At 36.0% G+C, this 25,794-nt stretch overlaps 1 protein-coding gene across 1 annotated transcript in view; it reads left to right on the top strand.

Annotated features, from left to right (window-relative positions):
* LOC148619661 (uncharacterized) overlaps positions 1 to 25,794 on the top strand; it is a 76,837-nt gene that overhangs the window by 12,025 nt on the left and 39,018 nt on the right. Inside the window, exons 3-4 of the mRNA XM_088579818.1 lie at positions 85 to 124; positions 2,507 to 2,560. The gene's annotated coding sequence lies outside the window, so the exon portion shown is untranslated. The remainder of the gene's footprint in view (positions 1 to 84; positions 125 to 2,506; positions 2,561 to 25,794) is intronic.

The following is a 25,794-nucleotide window of genomic DNA, read 5'->3' as shown; positions in this document are numbered from 1 at the left end:
AATTAAGTTTTACTAATATTCATCTAACACATATTTTGACGGATATCTTAATGTGAAACACTTTAATTTCTATTTATCTAACAGGATACCTCTTCTTCCAACAGAAACAAAAGATTTGAAAGAGGTAAATTTTATTTTGCAAAAGAAATAAGTAATAGCGTTCTACTTTTAATTATAATTAAGCTTATGGAGAAAAAAAGATAATACATTAAAAGTGTAATCAAGGGAACCAAGGTTCTAGGGGAAATCAAAATAATGTAATCCAGGGACAAAGACCAGACATGGAAAACAGACACACACAACAAAGAACATAAAATAACAAAAAAAAAAAAAAAAAAAAAAACAATAAATACAAAATAACAAAAGTAAATGAGCAACTCGGACTCCACTAAAAACTGGGAGCATTGACCAGGTGCACCGGTAGAGTAAGCGTCCTCTGCTTTTCTAGAAACACTCGCACAGTTGCCCATAAAAGCCAAGTCTAGGATAGACAAAAGAGGAAAGGAAAACTATGACATATTGAACAAATCATTTTCATGGTGCAGATGGATACACAGTAACGATCCAAGTGTTCGTGATGACCACCATAAAACTTCTGTAGTGAAGGCCAGCTGAGCTATTGCCACTACTTGCCGACCGTCGTTATCTGTCGTCGTCGTCGTCCGTCGTCGTCGAAAACAATTTTTCATTACTTTTTCTCTGGCATTACTTGACCATTTGGAACCAAACTTTGTATGAATGGTCCGTTGGCTATCTTGATTAGAGCTGATTTTGAGAGTTTTGATCTGTCGAAAAACATGGCCGCTGCTACTAATAATAGAACATAGGGTTAAGACCGTTGTTTTTCACAAATATCTCAAAAACCGTTATGTTAAGCCAAATTATGACTGGATAAAAATGCTCAGCAGAATGAGATCGATCTGTGGTAACATTTTCGTTTTAATTTGTTAAGCCATGGTGGAGTTATTGCCATTTTTGATTTTTTTTTTTTGGCTATTTTTAATGTTATTTATTTTAAAAATCTTTTCCTCTGACACTACATGACCAATTTGAACCAAACTTTGTAAGAATGTTTCTTGGAGCATCCTGCATGGAACTGATGTGGGGATTTTTTGATCCGTCAAAAACATGACTGCTGTTACTAAAAATAGAACATAGGAGTCAGACAGTAGTTTTTTTTTTTTGCATATTATAACTCCAAAACCGTTCGGTTTATCCAAATTCTTTCAATTGCTGAAATGATCATTATCATAAGGCCTTCAAAAATCTCCATGGATCAAAGTTGTCAGACGACTCATTGTATGAGTGATTTCCGTTAAAGGTGAACAAAAAGTTGTTTTTACAGTTTTCAGCTAATTATAGTATATTGAAAACTATGATAGAGAGATAAAAAAAATATTGCTAAAATTATCCTTAAGATAAGTCCATCCAAAGTTTTCTTGAGTCATAATTGTTGGACAACTCTTTGTTAAATTTGTTGCCTTTGAAAGGCAAAATTTAAGCAGGTTAGCGATTCAGCCTCTTGGGAGCCTCTTGTCTCATAAAATCTCCAAAACCGTTAGGTTTAGCCATACTCTTTTGATTACCGAAATGTTTATTATTATATGGCCTACAAGAACCTGCGTTAGATCAAAGTTGTCAAACGACTCCCTGTTTGAGTTTTTGCCCTTGAAAGATGAAAAATGATGTTTTAGTAGTTTTCAAGCCAATGTCTTGAAAACTATAATAGATAGAAACTTTCAGTTGATGAAATGATCCTTATGATAGGTCCTTAAGTCTGCTGGAGTCAAAATTGTTGGACAACTCCTTGTTAGAATTATCGCCCTTGAAAGGCAAAATTAACCAACTCCTTGAAGCCTTTTGTTTTGTAAACTCGTTTTATTTATTATTTAGAAACGATGTGCTATAGTGTAAGTGCGTTAAAAGAGATATGCATTTTTTACAGAACATGCTTTGTCTCACACATCATGTCACTTGCGGTATTTTTGTTGGAGTTGTACTTGCATTGTTAGTGCTTTAGTTTTTTGCGTTACTTCTTGTTTCTCTTATCTTCAGTTTCTTTGTGTAATCTTTTTTTATTGCAGGATAAAAAACAATACGGGTGTTGTCGAAAAATAAAGCCTGTAATTATGTAATCGGCGTAGGACGTGAAAAATGCTAGGCGAAGCCTCGCATTGTATCCCGTCCTAAACCTCATACACTACAGGTCGTTTTATGTTGACAATGCCCTAATATTGTGTATGTATTTTGTACTTATATATATACAAGAAAATTTTAAATACAACATGATTACAGACTACATTTGTATTACAATGACTCTTTTGACTTTCAATTTCGATATTTTTGGTTTTAAGTATCTCTTGTATATTTTTTTATTGAGATCTATCTCTTTATTTGTTTGTTCTTTTTGCTGCTGATAAGAAGTTGCCATTTAAAATACGAGTTCTCTTTTATTACCGAAATTGATAATATTGGTAGAAGTGGTGTTTTTTTTATTTAATTACAGAGTTCCGACGCCAAAAATGAGGACAGTGCAGTTCTTGAGATTGGGCCTATTCAGGTAAATACCGTTTTATTTATGTTTAAAAGGAAGATGAACAAATCGATAGTTAAGGTGCTCTACAAGTGCATAACATCGAGGAGACAGCATATAGAAAAGTTCTAGTAAAAAGGGCAAAATAATAGAAAAAAACGAATTTGAGATTAACTTAAATCAAGTAAATGTTCACACCTCGATCCTCTTGGGGTTAAGCCAATTTATTGGCTACATTATAGCTTTTGTGCCAAATGTGCAATTTTTGCAAAGTTAGAATTTTTCACCAAAGAACAATACAAGTGATCAAAATTGAGTAATTTAATTTTTGCAGATAGTTTACTTTTATCTGAGCAGTTATACAATAAAACGTTTGGTATATCTATAAAATATTTCACCAATTTCTCCTCAGTACAAATAGGTTTCCATAAATGTAACATTGTTGCAAAAAGAAAAATGGCTTTTGACAATGACAGAAAGTTTGGGTTATTTTTATATTTTTGTTTACAAAATTTGGAACCATTGACACTCAATGACGTTGAGGAACGTAAAAACATTTCTTTCAATACATGTTTTCGTCAAATATTCATGTCATGCAGTTCAAAATCAATAATTCTTACTCGTTTTATTGAGTTTGCCATGTCAAAAAATCAAATTCTAAAGACCAATCTTACTGTTTCGAGCGGTGTTTGTTTAGTCAGAGACTGCAGATAATTCAGGGTGAAAATTTCCCCATCCATTAACTTTAAAACTATTGTTATTACCTTATATGTATTAATCAACTTGTTTGCAAATGTATTTTCATATTCGGTCTTTGTAAAACTATAAAATTTGTATATTACTGGATAGAGAACCCATTGTTGTTATCATTTACCCATAGTTTCATCGTTTTGACTGTCGGTTGTCATGGTAACCTAAGGCTAAATTTTCCCTCCAAATGTAGGGGTAGTTTGGCTTGAAAAGTAGTATAAGTAGTATTTTTGATTCAACTATGAATGCAACAAGTTGTGTTTCAGCAAAAAACATGAACTATTAAGTATCAAATACTACACATATTTAGGTCAATTTTGAAGGAAACCTTATGCATCAATATAAGAACAGGCTGATAGTAATGATACACAATACCGTAAATTCATTGTATAAAGAAACTCTATGGGAAAGCGGTTGCTAAGGCCGTTGCCAGAGCCATGGAAACACACTAGAAACAAAAGTTATATTTTCAATCAAATATTCAGTGTAATTACTATAATGTTTGAAGTATTTCTACAAATAAATGTTCTAGTTGTAGATATATCGTCCAACTCTTTTTAGAAAATACTAACCATACGTCAGATTGACTGCCATTGAACTCGTAACCGTAGTAAATAAGCATTTTAGTAGTTCCGTCACAAAAGTATGCTAAGCATAAAATCGAACAAAAGCCGTTCGAAATCATTATATATACTGTCTGGCAGAATAGTCATTAAAAGTTCGGTATTGTAGATATTAAATTCTAGTTTGACGTGCTTCAAAGCACTTTAGACCAAAGCAATGGTAGAAAAGTGATAAATATATGACCAACATTTCGTGCAACACATAGGCTGCGTCTATTCGAAAATATGAAGATTGATTGATTGATTGATTGTTTTTTTTTTATGGGGGGGGGGAGGTTTAATGTCCGAGCAGCAATATCTCGGATATATTCAGACGTTGAACACGAAATGGATGATAAATAAACATGAAATGATGATGAAATGAAAAATGGGATGGGACACAAGGATAATAGGGTCGACAAATTTTGATTGCCACTAGAAAAAGGGAGGGATGGGTAAGGTCGGGCAATTTAGCCTCCTGTGGCGGAGCGCAAAGGTTCCTACTCCTATTGAATACCACAGCAGGGTTCTTTAACGTGCGAGGAACGTGACATCTTTCCCAACACGGTGAACCACTATGGTTTGCGGTCATGTTTTCCGTATTATAGCCTGACAACCCCAGCATGTAACACGCCAGGGGTACCCCATTCCACCACCTGGGGCACACAACCCAGTTGCTCTGTGGGCAGAGCGCCTAGCCCCCGTCTCGGTTGCTGAGCACTATTAAGTCGCCTTTTACGACAAGCTTAGCGCTGCTGCAGGCCTATTCTTTTGACACCCGGACGTTCACGGGGTAAAATATGAAGGAAGTAGTTCTTATTATCGAAATAAATCACGACGGAATGTTCGATCATTTTATCATTGTGTTACTACAGGTTGGACATTTAATATCGCTATTTAATTCGTCACTATCGCTCTGGGGAAAACAAGGCGACATAAATGGCCAAACAGCCTGTGGTAAAAATAATAAAATTGTTTTATCGAGCTAGAGATTTTATTTCTTATATTCTTAATATGAAAGAATGCTGGAACAATTTCCCGCCAAATTTTTTACCACAAATATATTACCAGGTAAAATATATCGCTTCATATACATGCTTTTCTAAGAAACAAAGGTTTCAGAAATTGTTTAAACTTTTTTTTTATTGCATTTGATTTGTTAAGAAATATAAAAAGATTACCTTGTTCTTGATTTTTACAGTGAATCATATATGTACATGTACATGAGTGTTTTGCCAAAGAAATTTTAAAACAAACGTCATCGGAAATTAATAAGTTTAAATTGCAGTAATGACCATTAAAAATGAAAGTGTAGTACCCTGCTAGTAGTTATCCTGTTCATGTTTAAAGTTGCTACAAATACAAATTTGCTTTTTCATGGGCAATGGCTCCTATAAGGAGTCATCACACTGTTCCAAGCGGAGACTCGAAGTTACGTTAAAGCTGAAAAGGGAGTGTCAATTAATTTTGAAGTATCTCATAACTCATAAGTTAGTGACTTGACTCATGTGACCTTAAAGTTGTAATAGTTGCCAATGATTTACACTTGATCTGCATAATCGCTGCGATTTTTGTATGACCGCGGGGACACTTTGTGTTCGTATAATGGTACATGTATCACCCTGTTGTCGTTCACGTCCGTTTACTTTTGTTTATGTACGATTATTTGATTAAAACTTATCAAATCTTTTTGAAATTTTAACAATTGTTCCTAGGGACATGGCTGCGGGTCTTATTACAATTTGTAACGAACTTTAAAAAAAAAAATTGACGAGTATGTATCGTTAATTATGGCGATCATTCGCCGAGAGGCTCTTGGGCTTGATGCCAATAAGTGCGATATTGGGCTTTGATTACGACTATCGAGAACAGGGAATTCTAGCTCACCGCGTTCAGTCGGCTGTCCTATGGAATATCAAGTAAATTCCAAATGCTTGTATTCTCCAAAGTATAAATAGAAATATAAGTACAAGTAGTCTACAAAAACACGTCTGCTCATGATACAAGTTCCAACCGGAGTCCCTTAACAAGTAATGATACAAGTTTAATAGAGATTCTATGTTGCTAAAACAATGAAATTTGCTGTGGCCAATTTGTTATTAGATACGTATAACGGAACATCCAGTTATAGGACAAATTGACCATTTAAATAGAAACATTGCATAATGTGTAAAGTTCCAAATCTTCATCATATGAGAGTATACATAAAACAAATTATTTAGTAAGCTCAGCCTTAATAACAGTAAGAAAATCAATCGAACTTAAAAATATCGATTGGCTTTGGATTAAAACAAACAAAAAATGTGTCTAACAATTATCTTTTCCCTAAAAATTCGTCTCGAATCTTAAGAATATTCGAACAATACAGTATACATGTTAAATTAAAAACTTTTATAGTGTTGCTGGTACTGTCTTTGGTAATGACGCTGTTGTTTTCGAAAATTATCGAATTCAAATGTCAATGGTTCATTGTTTTTAGGCTGTCATAATTTTGCTTCTATTTTTTTTTTATCTTCTTACACTTAATATCGCATTCCTTTAATAGTGTATGAGCAAGATCTTCATAAAAAATGTATTGTGTAAAGTCTTTGTTAGTTCAGGTCCATAATTTCATTCCTGTGATCACACGAACACGCACGAATATGTCTAACAGTCTATGGGTTTTTGGAGGGATTTGCCCAACCCCTTTTGAAAAGTCACGGTTAAAAAGATCATTGTGTTTTATCATTGTAATTATAGGAAAAGTTTATTTTTGATCCAATTTCCATGATTCATATATATGTCAATGTGTTCCTTTGAAAATATATTGTACACTGTACACTTATCTTTAGAATTAAAGGAGTACGAAATTGCGCCACATCTCAAAAAAACATTTTATTTGCGATTTCGTAATTTTCCTTTTTTATTGGCTGGGTTTTTCTATCATATTTCAGATATTTCGTACGGTTTCTGATTTCTAAGGGGCCAAAGAGGGTCACCACCAACAAAAAAAAAATCGTTTTTATCTTAAGTCCGAAGTCAAATTTTTTATTGACTTACATACACAATCTCTGCCTGTATTTGTCAATCAGATTTCAGGTATCTCTTACGGTGTTCGAGTTATAAGGAGGCAAAAGTGCCACTCTCCGACCCCCCCCCCCCCCCAAAAAAAAAAAAAAAAAAAAAAAAATATTTGGCGGGTATTTCAAAATTAGTATTTTTTCATGTCATTTTTAGTATGGAGGTACTATATCACACATATCTTCCATTTCTTGGTGAAAAAAAATATGAAAATCTCTGAAACTGATGTGGGTATGGATTTAGAACATATATGCCAATTAGCTTAAATTAGGCTAACAAATATCTGGTAAAGAATGAAAAAAATAAACAAATACAAAAAAGTATTTTGTAATACATATACACATATCACATAGCAGAAGTATACTTCGCGGAGTAGTGTTGTAATTGTACGTATTATATAAAAGATGCATATTTAAAGAATGGTATGTAAAGGCGATGATTTTATATTAAAAAGATATAAAGTGCTTATTTATATTACTTAATATTTATAGTAATATTTATAGTTTAATTGTTCATGAAAGACGTGTCTGCTATATTATTTTCTCCTTAAAAGCCTGCGATGAGTGGTCGTTCAAATAGTGGAGAGCATTCAGTGTCATTAATTAAATACAGATGTAAAACCTGTGTTACGAGATAGTGTGTAATGTTGGATAGTATTGTGTTACTAACTTTTTATTTGTTTCATGGATTTAAGCCTGAGAGCACACGTTGTGCTAGTACAGTTGGCAGAGCAAACTGCATATTTGCTGAATTTCAGAAGTCGAGTAGCCTCTTTCTTTCAGCTTTGAATTAAAAAAAGTTCGACATTGCACATTGCACTACGTCTTATGTGTCGTTAGGTTTCACCCTTAATGAGACCTATAAAGGTTCCATTTGGATATGCACTTTTTCTATGAAGGTATTGAAAACTTTCAGTTTCCATTATGTACGATTTTATATCTAGTATATAGATTGGTTGCTTCAACCTTTCGCCCTTGTAAGTTGTTAATTCTAAGAAATTTACAGAGGACTTAGAGAACATACGAGTAAATTTGAGTAGTTCATGGTTTTTTTTTATTAACATTGCTAAATAACATTTGAAGCTGATCAAAGGGCCAATTAAAGACAATAAAACCATTATCTCGGAACTTTCGATGCATACTTATGTTGTGCTTGTTTGGGAATATTTCAACAATAAAGTTAATAAGTTCATACCCTCGTATATCGTATATTGTAAGTCTAGAGACTGTCCCCATTGCACGTCTTATACGCTAGTCGAAATAATAATGAGCAAATTTGAATTCATTGGTATTAAGAATTACTTCTTATATTAGAAGTAAGTTCTCTTTGCTCGAAAGTCGAATAGCAAAGTCTTTTTTTTTCATTTCCAAGTACACTTTGTAGACATTTTCAGCTGCCTTAATTATTTCATGACTGAACATGTTTGTATACACGATTGTTTTATAGAAGATTTGTAGTCATTCAGAAAATCTATAAGTTCTGAGCTGTCGCGTGCGTAAGTTTCTAGACGTTTAACTACAGTTAGCAGAACATAGTCAAAATGTCTACCCAGGTATTCCGTTGGAGAACGACATTGAGAAATAATCGGACAGTCTGGTAGTATTATATCTCTTCTCTAGTAAAGATAAAATCTAAATCTGTTTTATTGTTCAGTGGTAGTTAGTGTGTTTTAGTAGAAATAGTCGGCCACATTTGTATTTTTTAAACCCTTGTTCAAATTTTTCCAAAAAAATATACTTCCGTCTTTTTTCATATTCTGATCTTTGTCTAATGTTTGTTAAATCTTAGCATCGTTCTAGTAGTTTGTTTAAAATACTGGTTTGATATAAAACAAAACGTCTCTGGATCTTGATATCCATTTAGTTGATCGTCATGTATAATGTGATTTTAAACTGAAGATGTTAATATTAAAGACATATCTTACATACTTCCTCATACATTATTTAATATGTTGAATGACATTTTATAATAGTGTCGTGTTTGGGAGGGGGTTCACCCAAAATACTGGTTTTATTTATTTCACTGGTAGTAAAGTTAACCTTGGTAGCAGGTTAAGTGTGGCGGGGCATGATATGGTTCTGGTTGGTTTAATAAAATACAAGGTACTGTTTTGTTTAGTCTGAGTAATGAAAACTTAAATAAATAACAATTATTATACACGAATATCAATAATAAAGCATTTTTCATACAACAAACACACGCTTGAATAATCAAAGGACCCCCACCCATTAAATGTATATATGACAGGAATGAGATTCAGAATTCATAGTAGTAGCAAGGTAAATATTTAGGTCTGGTATTCAGGTCAGGTCGGGTCACTACGTCATAAATCAGTAATGTATGTAAATTAGTAGACGTACATCTAAACTAGGTATTCAATGGGGTGCAATACAGGTACAGATGGAACCCACAGGTAAGGTTTAAATTATTTGTATAGAAAATGCCTTGTATGGTTCCTTGATCTCCCAATCCGAATTGTTCGCGTAATTTATTAGACTCCGCATCTCCACTGTGGTGCTGTGGCGCGTCATTGATTGGACGAATAAATAATCCCCCAATTACAGGGCCTCACACTGTGGAGTTCACTTCCGGAAATTGGATAATGGCGCCGAATGTAAATAAACTAAATATCTACTACTATGAACGGGGTAAAGGGCCTTAACACATACTATTAAGAAAAAGGGTAACAATATAACCCTTAACGCTATTATGAAAATAAATCTGAAGGGGTCAAGAAATAGGAATCAGGCCGAACAAAAACAGGGACTGGGAAACAGTGAGGACAAACCATGCCCTAAACGACTTCCCCCCAATAACATACAATACAATAAATATAACAAACAACAATAAATAAATGTCTATATCAACACGTGACTGACAATAATAGCAGCATACACTAATAATAAAAGCTTGCCAGCCTGCAGATACTGGTTAACATAGCTAGCCTAATCCTACAACGTTACACTACCCCTTGCTTCGGGAGAAAGGTTCGTCCTCGAAATTAAAATAAAAGGCATCCTACCTAATGAGACCTACCTAACACTATTAAAAAAATAAAACCGTTCACTCCTCTCGGGTACTGGATTGGGGACTGGCGACCCAGGTATCTGTAAGGCGGTGGATGGTCCCATCTGGTAGAATGTAGGTTTCCTCTTTTATTGTAACATTGACACCTATTGGGGTAAGTCTTCTTTGGTATCTTGACTTCTGCCCTCTTCTACACAGGTTGATTGATTCTTTTAAACTGGTAGACAAAGGGTGGTCAAGATAGGAAGAAGGAGCACCACCAAAAAAATACACGCGAGTCTAAAAACAGGTGCTCAAAACTCTTTCTGGATCCTTATATGGGTTGTGAATTCCATATATCTCTTGGTGTGGTACAATCAATTTCAATTGTAAGAGGTTCTAGGGGAATACCAGTGATTTGAGCAGGTTTCTTAGGTTTGGTGCTCAAGAGGCTTTTGGAACATTTGGGAAGAAGGCTGTTTAACAGCAGGAGGAGGTGAAGAAACAGGTGTCTGGTTAAGTCATCGTCTCATAGGAGATGGTGTCCTAGGCTCCACCACCAGCAGGTCTGAAAAGTCTGGCATGCTGTTCTCTAGGTCTGCAGCTATTTCTTCAACAATCTTCCCATAGGACCAGGTTGTTCACTGGTACTACGAGGGATGTAGACCTGATGACTGAACTGGTGTTGCCTCAGGTATCCACTTCAGGTACTTCTAATAGGTTTTCTCATGATGTCTCACCCTATAAGCATCTGTTGATGGCTGACAGTAGTCACACCACCTGCAGTAGGTGTACTCTGCTAGGTGTGATCTTCTCACATGGGGACCAGGTTGATCTCTCCTAGGGAACCGCCGGTCACATTCAGACCAGCAGAAATCAGCTTCGGATTGGTTCATTCTACAAAATGGAATTAAAAACTTCTAAAATAACTCAGAAAATGTCTTTAAACAGGAGATAAATCATTATATGAACTAGAATGGTGCACAAATATAAATTTAATACTTTGTGCAAAAAAAAAAAAAAACAAACAAACAAAAAAGCAAAAAAAACTAATGTCATTGGCATCGTGACCACTGAACAACTTTTATTATACAATAGTATTTTGTTTTTATCAACACATTTAACACTAAACTAAGATACAGTCTGGTTTGTCAGTTATCTGATGTCATAGTCTTGTCACTGCTTCTCGTATTTTTAGCTGGTTCCAAAAGTAAGGCTTTAATCGGTTTACATGTATGATTTTTGGAGACTGGTTTGGACCTTCCTGAATTAAGAAAAAGCACATAAGTTATCACTTAAATAACTGTAAATGGTCCAGTCCAGCAAAATTGAAACTTTTGGGAACGGCCCTTAAACTTTCTCGGTTCACCCAATAATACCCCTTCCCTTATTTTAAACTTTGGGTGTGTACATGGCAGATCATAATGTCTCTTTTGATGGTCACTGGCAATAACCAGTCTGCTGTCACGAACCACAGTATGGACCTTTTCAAGTTTAGTTGTTAGGGTCTCAACATAATCAGGGACACCGGTTCTCTCAGGCGTATGCTTCAGTGTACCGAGTAAAATAATCTGTCACAACCAGGATGTTTTTACTTCTGTTTTGGGTAATTGGTACTGGCCCCAAGATGTCTAGAGATGTCATCTCTAAAGGTTCCCCCACAACATAGGTTTTCATTCGACCTCTAGTTTGCCGGGTAGGTTGGTTCCTCTTTCTGACATTCTGAGCAACGCTTACACAATCTTTCAATAAATTTTGTATACCCAGCCCAATAAAACCTATGCCTCATTCTGGTCACTGAACGGTTAAACCCTAAATGTCCCGCTATTAAATCATTGCGCAAAGTGGTCAGAATTTGATTGCGATATTCAGCAGGTAGAATATATTGTTGTTATTTCACTGGTATTTGTATCTTCCCACTTCCAATACAGTATACCGTCACTAACAGTAAGACGATTCCATTGACTCCAATAAGTCTTATGTGTCTAGCTTAACCTAGATATTTCTGGCCATTTAGGCTTTTCAGGGTTTTGCTTCCAAGTTAGAAAAGTTTTTAATGACAGGAAAATTGCCCCGTGCAGGTCCGGATGTTAAAAGAATAGGCCTGCAGCAGCGCTAAGCTTGTCATAAAAGGCGACTAAATAATGCTCAAAACCCTAGCCGGGGGCTAGGGCGCTCTGTCGACAGAGCAACTGGGTTGTGTGCCCCAGGTGGTGGAATGGGGTACCCCTGGCGTGTTACATGCTGGGGTTGTCAGGCTATAATACGGAAAACCTAACCGCAAACCATAGTGGTGCACCGTGCTGGGAAGGATGCCACGTTCCTCGCACGTTAAAGAATCCTACTTGGTATTCTCCCGGAGTAGGAACCATAGGGCTCCACCACAGGAGGTTAAATTGCCCGACCCTACCCACCTCTCCCTATTTCCAGTGGCAATCAAAATTTGTCGACCTCATTGTCCTTGTGTCCCATCCCTTTTCCCTTTCATCATTTCATGTTCATTTTATCATCAATTTCATGTTCATCGTCTGAATATAGCTGAAATATTGCTGCTGTTAAACCCCAACAAACAAACAAACAAAAATGACAGGGTAATTTAATTGGGCCTGTCTCAGTTCCTCCTTAGTTTTGAATTCTAGCCAATTCGTGGAAATTGGGGTTGGTTCAACACTTGTGTCAGTTAACACATCAATCACCCTAAGTGACACTTCATTGACTGTGTGTTCAATTTCTATTTGACCACGTTTGTCGCAATGCTTGCAATCAGTGCAGGGTGTACGGGAAAGACCATCAGCATTACCATGGCTTACACTAGCCCTATGTTTAATGGTAAAGGTGTAGGTTCAAAGAATTTCTATCCAGCGTGCTAGCTGTCCCTCTGTGTTTTTAAATTTTGTCAACCAATTATGGGCCCCGTGGTCAGTCCTAATTGTAAATTTTACTTCATACCAATAATGGTGGTTGTGTTTCACAGCAGCTACAGTAGCCAACAACTCTCTTCGTCACACAGTACTGGCGCTCGGTTTTTGACAGTGTACGACTGTAATATACTATTACACACTCTCTTCCCTCATCCGAAACTTGGAATAGTACAGCCCCGACACCAGTGCCACTAGCATCAGTGTGAAGAATAAATTCTTTAGTCAGACAGGGATAGGTCAAAATTGGCCTAGTTACTAGCTTGGTTTTTAGGGTTTCAAAAGCTTTGCTACACATCCCATTTAAAAAGTATATTTTTCTCTGTCAAGAGATGCAATGGTTGTGCAATCTTGGCAAAATCCTTGATAAATTTTCTGTAATAAGACCAGGTGGACACAAATGCTCGCATATCCTTCACAGTTTTTGGAATTGGCCAGGATTTAGTAGTTTCAACCTTGCCCAGGTCAGGAGAAATACTCTCCCCATTTACAACATGCCCTAGAAATGACACTTGTTTTTGTAAAACGAAACACTTTTTAAGAGATATCTTGAGGCCTGCTTAGTTTATCCCGTTAACAACTTCTCTGAGTCTGACTAAGTGTTCATCAAAGGTTTGTGAAAAGACATATATACTACGCATATTTCCACTGTAACCATGACAAGACATATTCCATTAGTCTGGAAAAAAGTTGTCCCTGCGTTGCACAGTCGAAAAGGCATGCGAACAAACTCAAATAAACCTTTACTAGTGACAAATGTTGTCTTTATTGCATCATCATGGTCCATCTGTACTTGATGGAACCCACTAGCAAGGTCTAGTGTACTGTACCATGTGTTGCCCCGTAAAGCGACTAGACAGTCATCTATTCTCGGGAGGGGAAAGCTATCTTTCAATGTCAAGTCATATAATTTTCTAAAGTCAATACACAGACGAATGGATTGATCTCGCTTGCGTACCACTACAATGGGGGAGCTCCAGGGAGAGGTAGATACACACACAATGCCGTTGTTCAGCATTTGCTCTATTGCATCATCTACTTGCCTTTGAGCAAGGGGTATCTGTCGGGGGTTTTGTTTAACTGGTGGGGCATTATTGGTGTTTAATCACTCCGGTCTGTCCAAGGTCACTTTTTGTCTTGACAAAGGTATTAGCATATTGGGCAAGCAGGTTTTCTACCTTGTGATATTCAGCAGTATTCAGGATTTTTTGCACTTATCGATTACTACCTCCATGTGGTCAGGCAACATGTGGTCAGACAAATATGTATTGTCAGAGACAGCTGACTGGTCAACTATATCAGAGTCGTGTATGGTCTCCCCTGTACCAGCACAAGTATGTTTATACAATGTTTTTGGCAAGTTTGACAGATTCATAACTCTCAGAGGTATCTTTTCACCTATGTAAGTACAAACTGATCTTGCCATTATGACCCCCTGATTTTTCTAGGAATCACTGGTATCATCTATTACCATGGTAGTACCACATGGTATGGTTTCTGGAGGTTTGGCAAAAATAATGGTCTCACTATTTGGGGGTAAGGTTACTTGCTTCTCAAATGTAACTCTGAATACTTTGGGTACCTATCAATAACGGCACTTTTATGCAGCCAAAAGGTCTAACATATCTACCATCAGCCACTTTCAAGTCATTTCCATAAGTTTTTAATCTAGCTTTACAATGATTAGGTAACTTTTAAAAAATTCGGGGGTTCAATACACTGGTACATGCACCCGTATCTAATAAACAATGTAAACTTGTATCAAAAAGTTGTGCTTTCACAAAACGTCCATCATTATTATGGTTAACTTTTACAATATTGGGTCCTTTTACATCAACATTTGCTGGAAGATGACCCTCTCAACCAGCAGTCATTAGTTTCCCTGACCTCCAACATGGTTATTTTTGGACTGTTCTTTATAATGGAAGTTTTGGTTATCAGGCCTATTAACAAACTGCCCATTGTACATTTGCTGAACAAATTTCTGGTTCTCACACTCGTTTCGTACACTAGGACTTGTAATGCCCATGTTCACCACAATAGAAACATCCCCCATTCTCTTGGTGATCTGCTTTTGCATGTTTCATGCTTGGGTTGTTTGGCACATTTTAAGTTGAAAGTTTTCTTAAGAATGGCCTTTTGCGACTAGAATGGAAGGCCTCATATTTCAATGCCAGATTAAGTGCATCATCAGTTGTATCAATATTGGACTGGGTAATAGCCCAAGCTAGGTCAAAGTCATTTAAGGCCTTCCTAAAACAACGGTAAGCTATGCTATCTTGGGTCTCGTGTGGAGCCTGAGGATAAGCCAACCGCACCAATCTCTTAATATCTCTGGTAAGGATTCCCCCTTTTTACGGGTTCGGGCATCAATTTGGGATCTGAACATTTCTGTTTGATTTGCTGGAGCAAACCTTCTATCTATAATAGTGATTAGGTCATTATAAGTAGGGGGTTGTTGGTATCCATGTTTCCTAAAACTGCTAGAGCACTGCTCTCTATGCATGAAATATGTTTTAATGCTCTGACTTCATTAGACCAATCATTTAATTGAGCTTCAATTTCAAAATGGACCTTTTAGTCAGACCAATTTGACTTGCCACTAAAATTGTTTGTTTTGTATAACCTACATTTCCAAACTCAGGAAATTTTGTTTGAGACACAGATATATTTTTGGGATAACCCTAATAGTAGTAGGTGTAATCAGGATGCCTGCAATTGTTACCACAAGTCTTTTTAAATAGACACAAATGCACTTCTAGTTTGATGTGAATTTTGTTCCAGTGCTATTGATGCACTTAACACTGGACTGTTTGACTCATTCTGGTCATTCTCAGGATAAGTTTGTGAATTTGATAACCTTATGGCAGATTTTCAACATCTGCAGACAATGGGAATATCTTATCTACTATATTATCCGTTTTTTTCCATGGCCGTGGTTTAATTTATTATTTCTTGTTTAAGAGAGGTAAATTTTGTGTCAACTCTTGTTTCAAACTCAGTGGCCTGGCTATTGAGTTTTACATCAAGATCACTTGCTAACTGGAGTAGTTTCTGGTTGAAACTAGAAGTGATTCTTTCAACTTTATCATTTATGTGTGCATTGAACACATAAAATTGGTTCTTAAAGCTTTCTTTTTTCTGATTTTGCTCAAAAAGTCCTCTGTTGAAATCACTAAGACCACTAGTAAGAACATCGAATTTTGTATTGAGCAAGTGTACTTCATTAGGGTGCACATTGGATGGTGTTTATATTTCTGGCGAAATGGTACCATAACTCTGTCTGCTCATGACTGGGGGTTGGTTGGGACTTGATAATTCAGGCCCTCTTCCACTTAACTCAGATCCTTCATCGTGTGAAAGGTCTGCATCATAATCACTATAATGATCGATCATGCAATTCAGAATAAATATTTAGTAAAATATAAAATAAGGGAAATAGAATCCCACCGCCAGGCACCAAAATGTCGTGTTTGGGAGGGGGTTCACCCAAAATACTGGTTTTATTTATTTCACTGGTAGTAAAGTTAACCTTGGTAGCAGGTTAAGTGTGACGGGGCATGATATGGTTCTTGTTGGTTTAATAAAATATAAGGTACTGTTTTGTTTAGTCTAAGTAAGAAAAACTTAAATTAATAACAATTTATTGATACACGAATATCATTAATAAAGCATTTTTCATACAACAAACACACGCTTGAATAATTTAAAGGACCCCCCTCCTTAAATGTATATACGAGAGGAATGAGATTCGGAGTTCATAATAGTAGCAAGGTAAATATTTAGGTCTGGTATTCAGGTCAGGTCGGGTCACTACGTCATAAATCAGTAATGTATGTAAATTAGTAGGCGTACATCTAAACTAGGTATCCACTGGGGTGCAATACAGGTACTGATGGAACTCACAGGTCAGGTTTAAATTATTTATATAGAAAATGCCCGGTATGGTTCCTTCGTCTCCCAATCCGAATTGTCGTCTGCGTACGCGTAATTTATATTGGACTCTGCATCTCCACTGTGGTGCTGTGGCGCGTCATTGATTGGACGAATAAACAATCCCCCGATTACAGAGCCTCACGTGTTAAAAGAATAGGCCTACAGCAGCGCTAAGCTTGTCGTAAAAGGCGACTAAATAGTGCTCAGAACCCTAGCCAGGGGTTAGAGCGCTCTGCTCACAGAGTAACTGGGATTTGTGCCCCAGGTGGTGGAATGGGGTACCCCTGGCGTGTTACATGCTGGCAGGCTATAATACGGAAAACCTGACCGCAAACCATAGTGGTGCACCGTGTTGGGAAGGATGCCACGTTCCTCGCACGTTAAAGAACCCTACTGTGGTATTCTCCCGGAGTAGGAACTATAGGGCTCCACCACAGGAGGCTAAATTGCCCGACCATACCCACCTCTCCCTATTTCCAGTGGCAATCAAAATTTGTCGTTCCCATTGTCCTTGTGTCCCATCCCTTTTTCACTTCATCATCATTTCATGTTCATTTTATCATCAATTTCATGTTCATCGTCTGAATATAGCTGAAATATTGCTGCTCGGACGTTAAACTCCAACAAACAAACAAAACAAACACACAGGGCCTCACACTTTGGAGTTCCCATCCGGAAATTGGATAATGGCGCCGAATATAAATAAACTAAACATCTACTACTATGAACGGGGTAAAGGGCCTGAACACATATTAGTAAGTAAATGGGTAACAATATGTCCCTTAACGTTATTGTGAGAATAAATCTGAAGGGGTCAAGAATAGGAATCAGGCCGAACTAAAACAGGAACTGGGAAACAGTGAGGACGAACCATGCCCTAAACGACCCCCCCCCCCCAAATAGCATACAATACAATAAATATAACAAACAACAATAGATAAATGTCTATATCAACACGTGGCTGACAATAATATAAGCATACACGAATAATAAAATCTTACCAGCTTGAAGGTACTGGTTAACATAGCTAGCCTAATCTACAACGTTACAATATATTCACCATATGTACACGCCATTCCGATCCTTTTCTTTTTTTCTACCACAACTGTTTTTAATGAAAAACAGAATGCGGCATCATTTGTTACTGTTTACCATTTTACCAACTTAATTTATTTTTTTCTTGCCACAGATTTGTTTTTATATCTCTTCAAAGTTAAATTAATATTTAAAAAAAAAGAAATATCCCGGGCCCCACTGAATATAAAAATGGTCAGATCCTTAAAGGAATCGTAAGCAAAGGTCATTAATAAAACCCGTTTAGCAGAACTTTTTTTTTCAAAATGTCTGTTTTGTTCTGTCCAAACCATTTGTTGTGTCCCTATTGAACTGCACGTTGCTTAAGTGGGTCAAAAACAAATATTGTGTCTATACTTGCCCCTAGAAACAGATTTCAACGGTTTTTGGTCGGATCATGCTTCGCTCCAAAAAGCTCTTTATTTTTTAAGCGATTTCTCCAAGTATGCTGGTGCCCGAATTTGAAAAAAAAAGAATCTTTTAGGTAGTCAGTTAAATGAAGTGAGGAAGAACAATTCTAAAATTGTTTTGCTTATCTACTTTAAGTTGTTCTAATTTGTTACCATAATATATATTTAAAGGTACAAACGTCTCAGAATGTGACGACTCTATTCGCTACACTGCTCCATCGGATCAAATTGATACAGGGAAGATATGTAAACGAATAGAAAGGTCTGAAAAATTCCCAACGATATTAGAACTATCAAAAAGGGAACGACCAAAAATTTGCATCACAAATTTGACAGTTCTAACATCGTTGGGAATTTTTCAGACCTTTCTATACGTTTACATATCTTCCCTGCATCAACTTGATCCGATGGAGCAGTGTTGCGAATAGAGTCGTCACATTCTGGAACGTTTGTATATAGGTTACAGACCACCAATTCAACCAATGAGCATTTGGAACGTACGCAAAAATAGTCCCACGCAGAAATTACCCCTGTTCCTCATAGTGCTGTGAAAAAAGTTCTCATCTCATTTAAAAAAATTGAAACAGTTTCTGAAAGGAAAAACATTTCTGTACATTTTATAGGTGCATTTTGCTTCTTGTGATGTGAAGCCTAATCTCCATAATGATTTTTAAATATACCCCTATCTTGCGAAAACACTGGGATTTCCCATGCTATTTATAGACCCTTCACTTCCGGTGACCAGTACTGCACTGCAAGTCTGCTAACCCCACATGCCATTCTGAGGATTGTGAGCTGACATATGTAGAATCATGCTGATATATAGTCCTCTGCAGGTTAAAGTTAAGGTAAAGTCCAGAGAAGCCATTGAATATTGTCAAATTAGCATAGAAGCCTATGGGAAGTGGAATTAGTGGTTTTTAGCCTATATATCTATATATATATACAAGCGTCTCAGAATGTGACGACTCTATTCGCTATACAAACGTCCCAGAATGTGACGACTCTATTCTCAACACTGCTCCATCTATCTATATATATACAAACGTCTCAGAATGTGACGACTCTATTCGCAACACTGCTCCATCTATATATATATATATATATATATCCAAACGTCTCAGAATGTGACGACTCGCTACACTGCTCCATCGGATCAAATGATAACGTAAACATATAGAAGAGTCTGAAAAATTCCCAACGATGTTAGAATTGTCAATTTTGCGAAGCTAATTTTTGTCGTTCCCTCCGCGGGACTCGAACTTGTACCGCTGTGACATCTATGGCAACACCGCCTGCACTAAGTCCAGCGCCCTAGACCACTCGGCCAGCTAGGCTATATAAAAATATAGCTTTCGCTGGCCGGGTGATTCCTCCTCGTAGGATTAATCTATTGTTTGTTTGTTTGTTGGGGTTTAACGTCCGAGTAGCGATATTTCAGCTACATTCAGACGATGAACATGAAATTGATGATAAAATGAACATGAAATGATGATGAAATGAAAAAGGGATGGGACACAAGGATAATGGGAACGACAAATTTTGATTGCCACTGGGAATAGGGAGAGGTGGGTATGGTCGGGCAATTTAGTCTCCTGTGGCGGAGCCCTATGGTTCCTACTCCGGGAGAATACCACAGTAGGGTTCTTTAACGTGCGAGAAACGTGGCATCTTTCCCAACACGGTGCACCACTATGGTTTGCGGTCAGGTTTTCCGTATTATAGCCTGCCAACCCCAGCATGTAACACGCCAGGGGTACCCCATTCCATCACCTGGGGCACACATCCCAGTTGCTCTATGGGCAGAGCGCCCTAGCCCCCGGCTAGGGTTCAGAGCACTATTTAGTCGCCTCTTACGACAATCTTAGCGCTGCTGCAGGCCTATTCTTTTAACACCCGGGCTTGCACAGGGAAGGATTAATATAGGGCTGTAACTTACTACAAGATGTAAGGTAGTACGGGACAGTTCATCTAGGTGTTATTATGTAGGATAGAGGATCAAATTAATGATGCATGTCACAACAAATCAATATTATACAACGTCTCAGAATGTGACGATTCTATTCACTACACTGCTCCATCGGATCAAATTGATACAGGGAAGATAACGTAAACTTATAGAAGGGTCTGAAAAATTATATATATATACAGACGTCTCAAAATGTATATATGTATATATCACTAATGCACTGTAAGCTGTAATGATTTAGCTGTCATCTCAACTTTGCATATAAATGCTATTTTCCTGGACCTTATTACATGAAGTAATGGTTGAAGTCAATAATATTGGAATAGGTGAATGTTGGAACTATCATGTCTAGTGTGACCGGAAAACGTAATGGGTTAGTGCATGTAAGTTTGGTGACAACACAATTTAAACATAACTTATGTAGCTTAAAGCATGGTTTTGCTTATTATTATGTTAGCTTTTTATTAGTATTGAAAATAGAATGCTTCGCTACTAGATATGCCCACAGAGGCCTACTCCTGAGCAAATCGGTTCAAATATGAACACATAAGTCAAGCTTGATACAGAGTTTTTCATTTGACTGTTTTTAAAGGATAAGATTTTGCAAATTGACAAGAAGGAAAAATTGGCGAGTTACTCAAAATAGTGGAAATAATATATAAAATATTACATGGACAGACAATGTGTTTTCTACTAATCCAGTCAATTGGTTTCTGGAGGGTATTATCTATGAAGATAGAAATCAATAAAAATTGAAAGCCGAACACGCATTTACAATTAATCCACAATTCATAATCGGTGGAAGCGTTTTTGAGTAATCCAAAATACTGAGAATTGCCCCATTTATTGTATGAACAAAGTCACTCAACTCGAAAATGTATATTCCAAATTACGCAAAACACAAAAAGGACTTACATGAATAAAACTAAAGTCAACAAAGTTTCATGACAATTGTTTGAAGTGTTTTTAAATGGTTTCCCAATTATGGTTAAACACGGCTTTTTATGAATAATGTCTATAAAACGGAAATTAAGAAATTTATAGCAATTAAACGCACCTTTCAACCATGATAATGAATAAGTGTTTCATGAAAATGGATGCAAATACTTTTGAGTCGTATTCAGAAACCCCCATTTCTATGAAGAACACACAACTTAAAATAGTAAAATCGGTCATTTCCGAAACTTGAAAGAGAGCTTACATCAATATAAATAATAGACCTACAGTCCCTGAACCGATCCGCGCAACGGTTTGACGGCCGATGACTGTTGACTGATTGACCGCTGACGGATCGATGACCGGTGACCGATCTGATCGCAGTTTTGTTATGTAAAATGACGAATGAATCGTTGAAAATAAAACAAATGTAAAAAAGTATAGATTGATGTTCAACTTTGTTGCATAATGTAGATATGTGTAAAATTGACCGAGAAAACACTGGAAACTGTAAAATATATTGACCGCTCTATGATCACGTGATGCGACCACCGGTTTGATAGGTCGGTTTGACGGATCGATGACTGAACGGAAACTGATCGGTGATCGATGATCGATCGCAATTTTTGTTTCACGGATCGGTTCAGCTACTGTAAGTTAAAATTACATTACTACAAGGGTTTTTGGGTTATAGTCTGGATGCAGAAAAATCTACCTTTTTTAACACTCAAATGAATAATCAGAAATAAATACACTGGGAGCTCACATCAATAGTAAAAACAATTCACCAAAGTTTCACAAAAAATTGTGGCAGCTTTTTTAGTTCTTTTGCAAAGTATAAACCGTGAACGGACGGACGAACACTGGTATACCGTACCTCGTCCTATCAAGAAAAAAAACACAGGAACTTGTTTCTTCATGTACAGTTGCAATCACTTTTAACCTCTCATCGACCCTGTCAGGATTCGCTGTCATAGAACAGTTCTAAACTGTCAGAAACTGTTCTGACTCGCGACATGCCTTGTCAGGGTCTGTTAGGGTTTATTCCTCGAATGCCAACATCCTTTGATCTACCGACAATTTACCTGTAAAATTTTGTTGGCGTTCAACAACAACAAAGGTGTATGCTTATCAAAACATTCATACTAATTAACAGATAGGTAAAGTACAGGTGACTTATTTCAGTTCATATTTCAGATATAGTTATTCCAGTTGTTAAAATCTTTTTTTTCTTTTTGTTTTGGCTGTGTCTACTTACGCATTTCTTCACAAAATCATCCAAGTACATGTAAAACACAATAGACTTTTGAATATTTTGTTATATTTCAGTAACTTGAAGATATTTCAATCTATCATTCTTCTTTATGTAAGGAATATTAGTACTAGAATTATTAATAAATATGAGGTTTTTGTTCAGTTTAATAAAATATTGATAATTGCTACGTATACACAATGTAGAAGATATGTTTTTGCTGTAAGTGGTTTATGGTTTATTTTTGTTCAGTAAGTCAGAATAGGTTTGTTTTTGGTATATGTAATAATATCACACTATTTTTGTTTTGACAAATGGTTCATTGTACTTAAATATTGTGTTTAGTTTTGGTTGTTTTGTAAAGATTATACTTTTATTACTATGATTTAATAATTATCCAATTTTATAATTAATAAATATATTCATGTTAATTAGTTAAAACGTTAGAATGATAAAGAATGAAATAAATCATAAATATAAAAATATAATATAAAAGTTTGAAAGAATGTTTATTGATGTTAAATTTCTGATATGATTTATACATTTCTTAAAATAAAATTAAAAAATGGTAAATTTTTATTACATTTTTTAAATTTTTAATGATTCAATTTTATTATATTCTTACATATTTTAATAATCTGCTGTTTTCCATCTAAAAAAAAGGATAAATGTTCCATTTATCAACTTCACTAATTATTTGCAACGGTTAAACACTTATAAAAAACATTTTAATTGTTATAAAAACACCTATTGTTATAATGTTATATAATTAGCATCTATTGAAATATTTTTTTTTGTCATTCAAGGAATAGGTAACATATAAAATGTTGGCATTCGAGGAGGACACCTGTGGCAGGACTTCGGACAAGCCCTGTCATAATTTGTCATGGGTCCTGACACCCTCCTGTAAAACAAATACGCGGATTAGAAGAGTTCCTGACAGATTCTGACAGTCATTAGCTTGATAATAGTTCTTTGACTGAATTACATACAGTACATGTACGTGATTACGAAAAAAAGGCGTAGCTCCCGAATCCTGATTCGTACGATGGGAAGGAAGCCTTGCCTTATTTAAACTTGATTTTGTCAATTTTTTACCTAACTTTTATGTATGGCATGCAGTACCAACAAAAATATTGTCTGCCGTACTTGCTACGCGCCTGACTTGAAAGAATTTGGACTGAAATCTTTTTGCCAGATCTAGACACCTGTTTGATACAGATAACCTATACATATTGACATTTTTAATCAGTTTATACGGAAATTTTAGACCTTTATGGAACTTTAAAGTGTTCACACTCATACAATTTGAAAGAATAGGACATTTTGAAGAATTTTGACCGAAATATATTAGTCGCAGTCACCCACATGGTAGTTATAATACAACAAAATAGCATTTTAGTCAATAATTTTAGGCTCTCATGGAAATAAAAAGTGCTCGCACTCATATAGTTTGCAAGAATAAGATTTTTTAAAAGAATTTTTACTCAAACAATTTTCACAGCGACCCGCATGATAATCATATTGATACATTTAGCCTTTCAGTCATTTTTTTAGACCCTCAAGCAAATTAAATTGTGCGCACTCATATATGTTCCAAGAATATGACATTTTTAAAGAACTTTGACTCAAATTAATGTGTTACAGCCACTATATGATAGTTATATTGAAATAATTAGCATTTTAGTCAATAATTTTATACCCTCAAGCAAATTAAAAGTGTGCGCACTCACATATTTTGCGAGAATATGACATTTTTAAAGAACTTTGACTAAAAAAAATGTGTCGCAGCCACCATATGATAGTTATATAGAAAAAAAATAGCATTTCAGTCATTATTTTTAGACACTCATGAAAATTAAAAGTGCTCGCGCTCATGCATTTTGCAAGAATATGACATTTATATAAAAAAAAATGACCCAAACTAGTGTGTCAGAGCCACTATATGATAGTTATATTGAAAAAGTTTGCATTTTAGACCCTCATAGAAATTAAAAGTGTGGGTATTCATACATATTCTGGAATATGACATTTTTGTAGAATTTTGACAGAAATATATGAGTCACAGTCACCTTCATGATAGTTGTATTGAAAAAATTAAGCATTTTAGTCCATAGTTTTAAACCCTCATAAAAAATAAAGCTGCCTGCACTCATACATTTTGCAGAATTTTTACTGAAATATTGGTGTCACAGTCACTAATATGATTCTACAAATGTATCATTTTAGTTACTACGTTTTCTACATATAATATTTTGTTGGGAAATTGGAAGTGTTGCTAAAAGTGGCATTTTGAAGAATTTTGACCGAAATATTTAAGTACCAGTCACCCTTTTAATGCAAAGTTGTCAATTTTAACATTTTTTAGAATGATTTGCGACCCTTATGTTATTAAAAGTAGCTTTCACTCAAAAGTACTTTGTCAATCTTGAACTTTGTAAGAATTACCAAACATCTGAAAGTTATCTGTGACGACTTTTACACTTAGAACAGAAATATAGACCTTTAATTTTATAATTAAATAATTGGATTTAATTAATATCACAGCTGTATGACAGAATGTAAAATATACATGTAAACAATGATAATTTTTGAACGATGATCGAGTGACTGGACCGTGATCGACGAAAATTGGAACATGAACAACGATCGAGCGATCATGGGATGATGATCACGACGAGCTTTTTATATATAATTCAATGTAAATTTTGAAATCAAGATTTATTTCCTAATCGGGTTAGCTAATTTACATTAGTCACACAGTTTCATTCATTAATCGCGGACTTCCTGTTCTAAATTACGTCACACAGGATAGAAAGATTTAATGTCAGGAACTGTCCAGGGGTATGACAATTTAGATCAGCTTTTTGCATTTTCTTAGTCACGATCCAGGACAGTTTCTGTCAGGATCTGCCAGGGAATAGGGCAAAATGTGTCCTGACCCAAGACAGCCCCTGTCAGACCCTGTCAGGATTTCTGTTCTATCTGCTGTCGTAGAACAGAAATCCTGACAGATTCTGACAGAATTTAAGAGATGAGAAGTGATCGCAACTGTACATAACAAAATACCAATCATTGAACAGCAATGTTCGATTGATATTCGATGGAGTGCGAACAAAATGGTTAAAGTCATAATACTGTATGGAACTCAAAGCACTTTGAAGAGGTTAAATACCTATGGTGCGATGTTCATCTTAACAGAATGGAGCTCACTTAACAATAATTTTGAGACTTCCATCGAAAACACAAGAAAAGTGGGACAGTGTATTATACGCTGAAGTGCAATTTTGTAGCTCTTGTTGAGCTTTTGCCATCACTTGGCGTCCGTCATCGTCGTCGTCCGTCATC

The sequence above is a fragment of the Perna viridis genome, chromosome 4, assembly GCF_037379345.1.
Source record: "Perna viridis isolate PV_CMFRI_1.1 ecotype Kerala chromosome 4, ASM3737934v1, whole genome shotgun sequence".
In the NCBI taxonomy this organism is placed as follows: domain Eukaryota; kingdom Metazoa; phylum Mollusca; class Bivalvia; order Mytilida; family Mytilidae; genus Perna; species Perna viridis.
This window is presented reverse-complemented; position numbering and strand designations above follow the sequence as displayed.